Source organism: Artemia franciscana, chromosome 1, assembly GCF_032884065.1.
Source record: "Artemia franciscana chromosome 1, ASM3288406v1, whole genome shotgun sequence".
Classification (NCBI taxonomy): Eukaryota; Metazoa; Arthropoda; class Branchiopoda; order Anostraca; family Artemiidae; genus Artemia; species Artemia franciscana.
The window spans coordinates 47,838,359-47,849,436 of record NC_088863.1 but is presented as its reverse complement, the minus strand read 5'-3'; the positions used below and the strand labels follow the sequence as shown (position 1 = coordinate 47,849,436).

The 11,078-nt window shown below is 35.1% G+C and overlaps 1 protein-coding gene across 2 annotated transcripts in view; it reads left to right on the top strand.

Moving 5' to 3' along the window:
• The first annotated feature begins 1,205 nt into the window (after positions 1–1,205).
• The window catches only part of LOC136030817 (caspase-8-like), a 32,483-nt gene continuing 22,610 nt past the window's right edge, over positions 1,206–11,078 (top strand). Inside the window, exon 1 of one of the 2 annotated variants that reach the window (XM_065709869.1) lies at positions 1,206–1,352. The gene's annotated coding sequence lies outside the window, so the exon portion shown is untranslated. Of the gene's footprint in view, positions 1,353–2,411; positions 2,509–11,078 lie in introns of those variants that run through there. The other variant, XM_065709863.1, reaches the window with a different exon arrangement.

Here is an 11,078-nt window from a genome sequence, read left to right as displayed (position 1 = left end):
GTTTAAATACCTCGGTGTTATTTTAGATGAAAATTTGTCGTTTCATAAACATGTGAAGACACTATCGTTAAAAATTTCCCGAAATATTGGTATTCTATCACGTCTTCGTTATTTTTTCCCTAAGAATATTCTAAAAGCGATTTATTATTCTTTTGTCCACCCATATGTTCTTTATTGTATTTCTGTTTGGGCTTCTACTTTTCCATTTGTATTTAAATCTCTCCAAATACTCCAGAATAAAGCAATGAGAATTCTTTTTAATGTTGAGCATGGATTTTCAGTTAGACACTTATATGGGAATTCAGGAATATATTCTTTGGATCAACTTCATACATTTTCTATATCTAATATTTGTCAAGATTATTTATACAATAGTTTACCTTCAAATTTCTCTGGTATTTTTTCAACTAATTCCCAATTTCATAACTATCCAACCACTCATCGTTCAGATTTTTCATGTGAATTTCGTCTTACGTCAAGAGTGGGTTTCAGCATCCGCCATACTGGGTCAAAAATTTGGAACTCAATTCCAGTATTAGTACGAGAATGTAGCAATAAGCGATAGTTTTTAAAATTATTATAAAAAAAAAACTTAACGACGCAGTGATGAAAATAAAATTTTCATAAATGATGAACTTACTATTTATTAAAAATGGCAAAACATAATCGCAAAGTTGTAATTAGTCAAAATTATTGGGGGCGAGGATTAAAGGTAAGACGGATTTACATGTAAGTTATGATGGGTTTTCAAATATTTAATTAAGTAACAAATGATTAGGTGATTTGTGTTTAATATGTTGCAGGGAATTATTTTATGTTTATTTTTTTTTGTATATTTATGCTGATGCTGTAGGCTTGTATTTACTTTGGCTTGATTTATTTTTATTTGGTCAGTGCTAATGTATTTAACATTGTCAGTGCTAAAATATGCCACCAAGCATGTGCACTGGTTTGTCATATTTATTTATTGAATTGTTGCAAATAAAAAATTATCTATCTATCTATCTATCTATCTATCTATCTATCTACAACAGGTCATAAACGAATTCGTTTCAATTATTCTTCTTCCTTGGCATGAAGTGCACCTTGTTGCTATGCCCTACCAAATCGGCTGCGATAATTAAAAGGTCGACATTTGCCATTTTCGGAACCTTTCAAGAGAGCCAAGAAAACGGAAAAAATTTTGTCGGTTGTGATTGCTCTGAAGGATGAGACTAATGGGGATAAAAGGAACATATTATGTAGAAAATTTTTATGCTCTTTTCAGTGGTTATAAATTAAATTCAAATTCAGTTCCCGGCGATACTGACTCAGAATTTTTATATAGCAATCTGGATTAAGCCAGACGAAGGGTAAAGTAGCTTTTTTATGTCCTTGACTTCTGCACAATAATTTATAGTGTAGTCTTTTTAATGCTGAGTGCCCTATTGGCTTAAAAGTCCTTAGGATTGTTCGAAAGGACAAAAACACCCGTTTTATTGGGATGGATTTAGGGAGTCCAGAATTTAATTTTTGGACAGCTTGAAATTTACAGGTGTGTGCTTCTTGGCACACCTAATCCGAATTTGCAAGGAAAAAAATGGACAAGAAAGGGCTCCAGAAGCAAGCTGAATTCCTTAATGAATTTATACGCAACCACAAACTCCCAGGTCAAGAAGAACCTAATAAGTAAAAAAAAAAACTTGGTTTGAGAGTATGTCCATTCCGAAAATGGAACCCAAAAAAGGACCAAGAGGACCCTTATGCAAAAAATAGAAAATAATAGGTAATTCTCCAAAAATATACGAAAAGTGTTTTCTTCAAAGCAGCTTGCAACATTATCCGCAAGCTGTTGGGCCAAAACAATCCTCAGACTCTAAAGAAATTAACGGAATATGGGATATCAAAGGGGATATGGACCTTCAAAAGAAATTGACCCTAAAGTAATAAACTATATTTAATTAGGGGGCAAAAGGTCTCTCAAAATCAAGGATCACAAGCTTCTTTTCTGATATGCTTTTAACTTTCAAGGATCGTTGCCTGGGCTAAAGGGGTGATTTATTTTTGCTTTTGAGTGTTTCGATATTAGGGGATCCAGAAATCGGCCAGAAACCTAATTGTTCCTGAGTATTAAACTTTGAGCCAAAGTATACTAGGTCATGAGGAGCCTAACATAAAAATAAAAACCAGTTTGTGGTATGTCCCCCCCTTGAATGGCGTCTGAAAAGTGACAAAATGTTTTTCTAAATAACTGTAAACTCATATTCTCAAATCATCGTTTGATGAGCACCTCTGTGAACAAGAAAAAACAAGTCAATCTACGTGAACCGGGACCAGGTTTTTCCCGCCTAATCTGGCATCTAAAATCGAAAGGTTTCATGGAAATTTTTTTACCGCAGAAAAAACACCTCCAAGAATTCTTTTTGCGACGGCAAACCTGACTGTAAAAGTCAAACTATTCAAATTTTCAAAATGAGATTATTTCCAAGGCTAATCGATTTTGGGCTTCAAATTTACGATTTTATCTGAGTACTTGTGATTCTTCTGAATTCATTGATTCTTTTGTCTTTTAAAACTTTGGTAAAATTCTAGTAAATTGACTTCTTGATATCTCAGAAAGGGTTTAGGTTATGAAAATGAAACTTTCAGGGACAAATCTACAGACTAAAGTGTGCCCTGGGAAGGTATTTTGAAGTAACTACCTCCACTCCTTCTCCTTCTAGAGGGCCCTGACCTATGATGACCTTTAAAAATATGTGTTATAAAAGTGAAACCTTGCAAAATAGATCTTCTGCTGAATTGAAGTAGGTATACAACAAAATTGTTTTCAGCTTCATAACTTTGCTCAATTCCATTCTATAAGGTTTTAAAGATATGCAAATACATTTCCTAAATTTTGAAAAAAAACATTGATGTGGCTCAAAATTCTACTCAAATAACAGGAATTGCATTTTTAGAACTAATGGCAGAGAAAAAGCAACTGGTAACCGAAAATTAAGGTAAAATGTTGTTTTGTCAAAATTTCAATAGGTATAGACCTGTCATGTAGGCATATTTCAGGGCTCTCTAGAGAGAGAAGGAGTGGAGGTAAGTACTTTAAAATACCTTCCCAGGACATACTTTAGCCTGTAGACCCATACTTGAAAGTTTCATTTTCCTAACCTAAACCCTTTCCATGATAGCAAGAAGTCAATCAACTAGAATTTTACCAAACTTTTAGACTATTGTATAATTAGGAAGGATGAATAATTTGCCAATTTGTCAAACAATCTGTGTCAATAAACCCTTACTATAATTGAAAGCCAGGGATGAAGAATTGAGCCCAGTCTTATCAGCTGTGTCCTGAGCAGTATGCACCTTACTAGGTTGGCATAACCAGCATCAGAGTAAATCTTTGTATAGCCATTCCTGTGCTAAAGCACCATCAAATTGTGTCAGTGATCAAACCAGGGGCAGATTCAAGATTTTTTTTAGGGGGTTGAATAATAGGTTGCTTTTGTAAACTTTGCAAACAAAAAAATACCTGCAATTAAAAGGGAACCTCAACATTTATGTGTTGCAGGTAGGTAGTGGAAATGGTTGTAAATTTAATCTAAATCTGGTGAGGGTTCAACTTCTAATAATTCTGTTGAAATTAAAATGGTGTAAAAATATTGATACAAAAAATAGTAAGTTATAAAAACCACCCTGCCATAGATAAAAATAAATAAAAGGCTGTTCACCATCTATAAAAAAATATGATATTTGATATTTTCTGTGTAATTTTTTGCCTTTGCTCTTCTGACCACTATAGCAAGTGGAGTTGAGCTTTTTATTGTAAAAAAAAATGGTCTTGAACCATCATTTGGTATCATGCACTCTTTGTGACAATTTGTATTTGTCAAGCCTTTTAGTATGTTGCCTAACTTTGTGGCATCTCTTAGTAAATATGACAGTAATGAAGGGTGGGAAATTAGGATAAAGATGCAATTTGTATATTTCTAAAAGATTTATTAAACATAAAAACTAGTTCTTTAGGGATGTAACAAGAAAAACAGAATGAAGAGATAGAAATGCATAGAAGACATTTAAAACAAGGGTTTTTAAGTATAGGTAATAAAGTATTAATATTCACTGTTTCTTTTAAAAATAATGTTTTAGTAAACAATGTCAAATTTGACTAAATCTAAAAAATTTGCTTTTCACAACAACATAGCATATCTTTGCACTTTTTAAAGTTCAATATATTTTGCTAAAATTACAGAATTCACAATTTTATAAGAAAAAGTCTATTTCTCTATTTCTACTCCTGCCATATCTGTTTATTAAGGTGGATCTCCGAGGTTTGAAGCAAATTCTATTTCCTATAGCATTGAATACGCAACGAGATTTTCTCCTTTCTCATTGGCTTAATTGCTCTCTTGAGGGTTGTACCAGAATATTTAAATACTGTTAAATATTACGACCGGATTTAAAGGGAATTTAAATTTTTTTTTCACGTGTCTAATTGGTAACAGCTGACCATTGAAATTTGGTTGGTTACAAGTCAGATAACAGTTTAGCATTTGAATTTTCACAATGGGCAGAAAAAAAAAATAAGAACAAATAAAGGATGGGAAAACCTGAGACATTGGTAAGTTCTATTCCAACGTTAATGTAGATTATATTACTTTTATTCATGTACAAGTTACATTTTCAAACAGTTCGTGGTAACGAACTGTAGTAAGGAGCAAAGGGGCTCAATAGTAACCAAAAATCTAAAAAACGAAGTTTTGATACAAATAGTTACATCAAAAGAATAGCATTTTAATGCTGATTTTAAATATATAAGTTTCATCAAGTTTAGTCTTACCGGTCAAAAGTTACGAGCCTGAGAAAATGTGCCTTATTTTAGAAAATAGGCGGAAATACCCTCTAAAAGTCACATAATCTTAACAAAATCACACCATCAGAGTCAGCGTATCCGAGAACCCTACTGTAGAAGTTTCAAGCCCCTATCATAAAAAAGTTGGAATTTTGTATTTTTGCGAGAAGACAGATAACGGGTGCGTATTTTTTGTTTTTTCCTCAGGGGTGATTGTATCGACCTAGTTGTCCTAGAATGTCGCAAGAGGGTTCATTCTAACGTAAATTAAAAGTTCTAGTGTCCTTTTTAAGTGACCGAAAAACTGGAGGGCACCGAGGCCCCCTCCAACGCACATTTTTCTCCAAGGTCACCGGATCAAAATTTTGAGATAACCATTCTGTTTAACTCAGTCAAAAACCTAATAAATATGTCTTTGGGGATGACTAAATCCACCTCAGTTCCCGGGGGAGGGGCGGCAACTTATAAACTTAGACCATTGTTTACACATAGTAGTTGTTAATTATGAAGTGTACAGACGTCTTCAGGGGGACTTTTTTGTGTTGGGGTTAGGGTGGGTCGGGGGGGGGGGCAGGTTACGTGGGAGGATCTTTCCATGGAGGAATTTTTCATGAGGGAAGAGAATTTCCATGAAGGGGTCGCAGGATTTTCTAGCATCATTTATGAAAAGACAATGAGAAAATATTTTTTTTCAACTGGAAGTAATGATCAACATTAAAACTTAAAACGACCATAAAATATTACTTAACCGACATTCTTGTTGAAGGTTTTCGCCAAACTGAAGCCATGCATAGCCTTCAGTATTTACAATACATCGGAGACGGCGATTCTAGTGTTTTTTAAAAGCTAAGACAGTGTTTCATACGGATCATATATCCAAAAAAAAGAATGTGCCAATCACGTGACCAAGAACTATACAAAATACCTCCATAATGTTGTGAAGACAAAAAAAGGGATGCACAGCAAATTTCTTTCAAATGACATAATTCTAAAGCTAACCAAAAATCTACGAGGTGCAATAAAAAAGAACTCGGCTGATGGTGGGTCTGCCGAAAATCTAAGACAACTCTTACGAAGAGGCCCAGAGCATGTGTTTGGTAATCATAAACAGTGTGATTCTGGCTGTGCCAAAAAGAATGGGGTCTTAGAAACTGTGGAGAACCGCTATAATAACCTTCCGAAAACTATTTTGGAGGATGTAAAAATATTTGTAAAAAAGTGGACTTATTAAGAAACGATGCAACGACCAATCTTGCCGAGAATTATATGTCTGTTGCAGTGAAATTCGTCGGCGGAAAACAAATAAGCCGCTCGAAATGTTGGTCATACCATGCTAGGACAAGTGGAGCAAGCCTATTCTACTCCTTGGGCCCGAAATGGCAATCTTCTACATGGAAAAAAACATTTGGCTACAGTCCTTGCAAAATAACAAAAGAATACACGGTGAAAACTTCTAATCTTCGGAAACGGACAAAAACAAATAAGAAAAGATATTACGCAACCATGGGTGGGAGATTTCTGGCCAAAAAGAAAGAGAATCAGAGTTTGCCTAAAGGCAATCAAAATTACGGACCAAATTGCAACAAGCCTGATATGAATCCAGAGGAATTTGAAATCGCAAAGGCTGATTATGTTGCAAAAAATATGAATCTGGATGGAGCCAAACTGCAGGAGATCTACGTAAACACAAAGGGGCAAAATGATAACTGGATATTTGAGAGGAGCAAAAGGATTACTGCCACTTATTTTCATAGAATAGCTTCTCGAAAAAAAAAAAAATACTCCAACCGCACCCATAGTCAAGAATATCCGAATTAATTCTAATTTCAAATCTATTCCAATGCTTAGGGGAATTCTACTGGAGGCTATTGCACTGACGGCGTACGAGCAGAGATAGGGAGTATCATTAATAAAAGGAGATCAAATGGGACTACTCATTCATCCAAATATCCAGTTTCTTGGAGCTTCTCTTGATGGTCGCTTAGAAAACGGCACACCAGTTGAAGTGAAGACTGTCCATAATATTCCCAGAGGAATGACCATAAGGGAAGTGGCATCCCAAAAAGGATTGGTAAAGAACTTTTTCCTATGGTCACACAATTCAAAATTGGAGTTAAAGAAAAATCACAAATACTATGCTCAAATTCAAGGTCAGCTAGAAATCACCAATCAAGAAGAATGTCACTTGGTGGTATATCACCATGAGCATGATGTGGAAATTTTAACTATTCCGAGATCAAAAGAGTATTTTTTGTTTATATTACCAAAGCTTCAGGAGTTTTGGAGCAATTGTTTACACTTACGGAGATATTAGACTCGCGATTGATTAGGAACATGCCACTTAGAGAGCCTGCCTTAGTCCGGGCTGCAGCAAATCACGGAATGAAACGGACTTTGGAGCCAGAAGACAGTGGATGTGAGAAAATTACTTGGTCCGACACTGAAAGTGAATATTGAAAGTGGATTTTTCATTGACATGTGAAGAGCATTGACATGCGAATAGTATAGAGATTGTTTAGGGGTCATAATGTATTAGTAGCAGTATTATTAACCTTAACCTATTAGGGTTGTTTGAATAGTAGACTATTATAGGTTAACTATTAGTGTTGGTGAATAGCATATAAATATTAGTAAGTAAATTCTATTTGAGAAATTTCAGCATTCTGTCGAAGTCCAAACCATGTTGATAAATAAACTCTAATTACGTTGAGATTTAGTTGCTACTTTAGGCACTTCCAGGTAAGCTAGGACAGCTAAATTTGGCAGGCGTATCAGGGAGCGGACCAGATTAAATTGGAAATAGTTATTTTCCCGATCTGACCATCTGGAGGGGGTGGGGGCCGGTTAATTCGGCCGGTTATTAACTTACGAACGGGTGACGGGATCTTAACGAAATTTGATGTTTGGAAAAATGTTGCGTCTCAGAGCTCTTATTTCAAATCCCAATTGGATCCGGTGAAATTGGGGGAATTGAGGGGGGAGCCTAAAATCTTGGAAAACGCTTAGAGTCGAGGGATCAGGATGAAACCTGATGGGAAAAGTAAGCACAAGTCCTAGATACACGATTGACCTAACTAGAACGGATCCGCTCTCTTTGGGGGAGTTGGGGGGGATTAATTCTGAAAAAATAGAAAAAATGAGGTATTTTTAACTTAGGAAAGAGTCATCAGACCCCAGTGAAATTTGATGTTTGGAAGGATATCGTGTCTCATAGCTCTTATTTTAAATTCCGACCGGATCCGGTGACATTGGGGGAGAGATGGGAGGGGGAGCCTAAAATCATGGAAAACGCTTAGAGTGGAGGGATCGGGATGAAACCTGGTGGTAAAAATAATCGTAAGTCCTAGATATGAGATTGAAATAACTGGAACGGATCTGCTGTCTTCGGGGGAGTTGGGATGAGGATTGTTAATTCTGAAAAATTAAAAAAATAAGGTATTTTCGAGTGACGAAGGAGAGATTGGATCTTATAGAAATTTGATATTTGGAAGGATATCACGTCTCAGAGCTCTTATTTTAAATCCCGACCGGATCCGGTGAAGAGGAAGTTGGGGGGGACCTAAAATCTTGGAAAATGCTTAGAGTACAGGGGTCGGGATGAAACTTGGTGGTGAAACTAAGTACAAGTCCTAGAAACGGGATTGACATAACTGGAACAGATCTGTTCTCTTTGGGGGAGTTGGGGGAGGGAGGGTTAATTCTAAAAAATAGAAAAAATTAGGTATTTTAACTTATGAAAGAGTGATCGTACCTTTATGAAATTTCATATTTAGAAGGACCTCGAAACTCAGATCTCTCATTTTAAATCCCTACCAGATTCAGTGTCATTAGGGGGGGGGGCCGGCATTACTGGTACGGATCCGTTCTCTTTGAGGGAGCTAGAAGTTGTTAATTTGGAAAAATTAGAAAAATTGAGGTGTTTTTAACTTAAGAATGGGTGACCGGACCTTAATAAAATTTTATAATTAGAAGAAAATCAGGTTTCAGAGCTCTTCTTTCAAATCCCGACCAGATCTTTTGACATTGGGGGGGGGAATTGGAGAGGGAAACTGGAAATCTTGGAAAACGCTTATAAACGGCGTAGATACGTAATTGCCGTAACTGGACTGGATCCGTTTTCTTTGGGGGAGTTAGGTGGTGTGGTTCAGTGCTTTGGTGAGTTTAGTGCTATTAGACGTGCTAGGACGATAAAAATTGGTAGGCATGTCAGGGAGCTGCACTAATTGACTTGTTACAGTTGTTTTCCCCGATTCGACCATCTGGAGGGCTGAAGGGAGAGAAAAAAATTTGAAAAATTGAGGTATTTTTAACTTACGAGTGGATGATCGGATCTTAATGAATTCTGATATTTAGAAGTACCTTGTATCTCAAGGCTCTTATTTTAAATCCCGACCAGCATTAAGCCTCTGATTTTCCTTTTAAAGCAATCTATTGATTCTTAGAATTTTGCTAGAGCTCCTATCATATCAGCTCTTGGCTCTTCTTGACCTTGTCACAAGTACCATATGAGCTCTTAGCTCTTGTTTTTGATGAATAGTATATAAATATAAGTAGTTTCAAAAAATTTATTAAATACCCCTAAGGGGTTTCCTTCCTCCCTTACCTGTATTTATGACCCCAGGGCAAGGGTGCCTAATGTTTATTATGTACCTTCAGGAACATATCACTTTAAATGACATTAATTTAATAAGTATATGCATTACTCCGTAAAGCAAAGCATATGATTACCCCGGTTCCGAACCGGGGTAATCAGTCATTTATGAACGAGCTTATAAATCATCAACTATATGAGATGATGGAGAAAAACCAAAATATTCTAAGATACGGCACTATTAGGAATAAAATGAGATCCCGTGGAACTAAAATGGACGAATATCCGACGAATACAACTTTAGATTTAAAAAAATAATGTTCGTATATTTTATAGCCCTACAGTCGGCGTTTCTTTACTTTTAAGAGCCAATAATGTCTAAAATAATGTGTTTTAAAGAATAACGTTCTTTTTAAAAATAATATTCATACATTTTATAGGCCTACAATCGATGTTTCTTTACTTTTAAAGGCCAATAATGTTTAAAGTAATGTGTTTTTAAGAATAATGTTCTTTTTAAAAATAATGTTCATACATTTTATAGGCCTACAATCAGTGTTTCTTTACTTTTAAAGGTCAATAATGTTTAAAATAATGTGTTTTTAAGAATAATGTTCTTTTTTAAAAATAATGTTCATGCATTTTATAGGTCTACAATCGGTGTTTCTTTACTTTTAAAGGCCAATAATGTTTAAAATGATGTGTTTTTAAGAATAATATTCTTTTTAAAAATAATGTTCATACATTTTATAGGCCTACAATCGGTGTTTCTTTACTTGTAAAGCCAAACTGTTATCTGCTTTGTAACCTAACAAATTCCAATTCGTATGGTGTTAAAATGATATTGCCTCAAGGTGTTGTTGCCAATTATACATGTTTTCAACTTCCTTTTAAATCTGGTCTTAATGCTAAGGAGATGTCAACATTCTTAATGATATTCTGGCAAACCCCTCAAGGAGTGCTTAAGCCAATGAGAAAGGAGGAAATGTTGAATACTAAGAATTATTGCTAAAAATCATCTGTTATAACTACAAACTTAACAATCTTTGGGATTATTTGTCGGTATAAGATCTACAAAACGACACAAAAATCAAGGCTATATGATTAGTACAACCCTTTTAAACAGTAAAGGAAGAATATCTTAAATGACAAATTTTAAAGGAAACTGATGATAATAAAAAAAAAATTCACGGCCAAAATTTTTTAAATCTTGTGGCAAATGGAGAGGCTACTTTACAATTCTCTACGTCTTCTAAAAGTAATTTTATTGCTACTTTTAAAAATTAGAGGTGTCCCCACTAATTAATTTTTTATGAAGCTCTAAAGAAAAAAAATGCAAATTTGTTCGGCCTATTCATGTCAAAGCTTTCAATAAAGCCACAGTAATTTTTTCATCAAAGAATCTGCTCGTGTCTGTTGTTAATACGCATTTCACTGCTATAGGAAAATAGCATTGGCTTCAAACCTGGGAGATCCACCTTAAACAGTTGATGTCTACCTCAATATTTCAGTGAATGTTTGTAATGCCCAGTCCTGTCAGTTTAGAGCTCTTTGTTAGTATTTCCTCTTCCCTTCATCCTAAAATGTTTGAATAAAGGCCAAAATCATCAGAAAAATAGGAAGTCTAATAAAGATACATGCAGGTGTGTGCTTCAAACTAAGCAT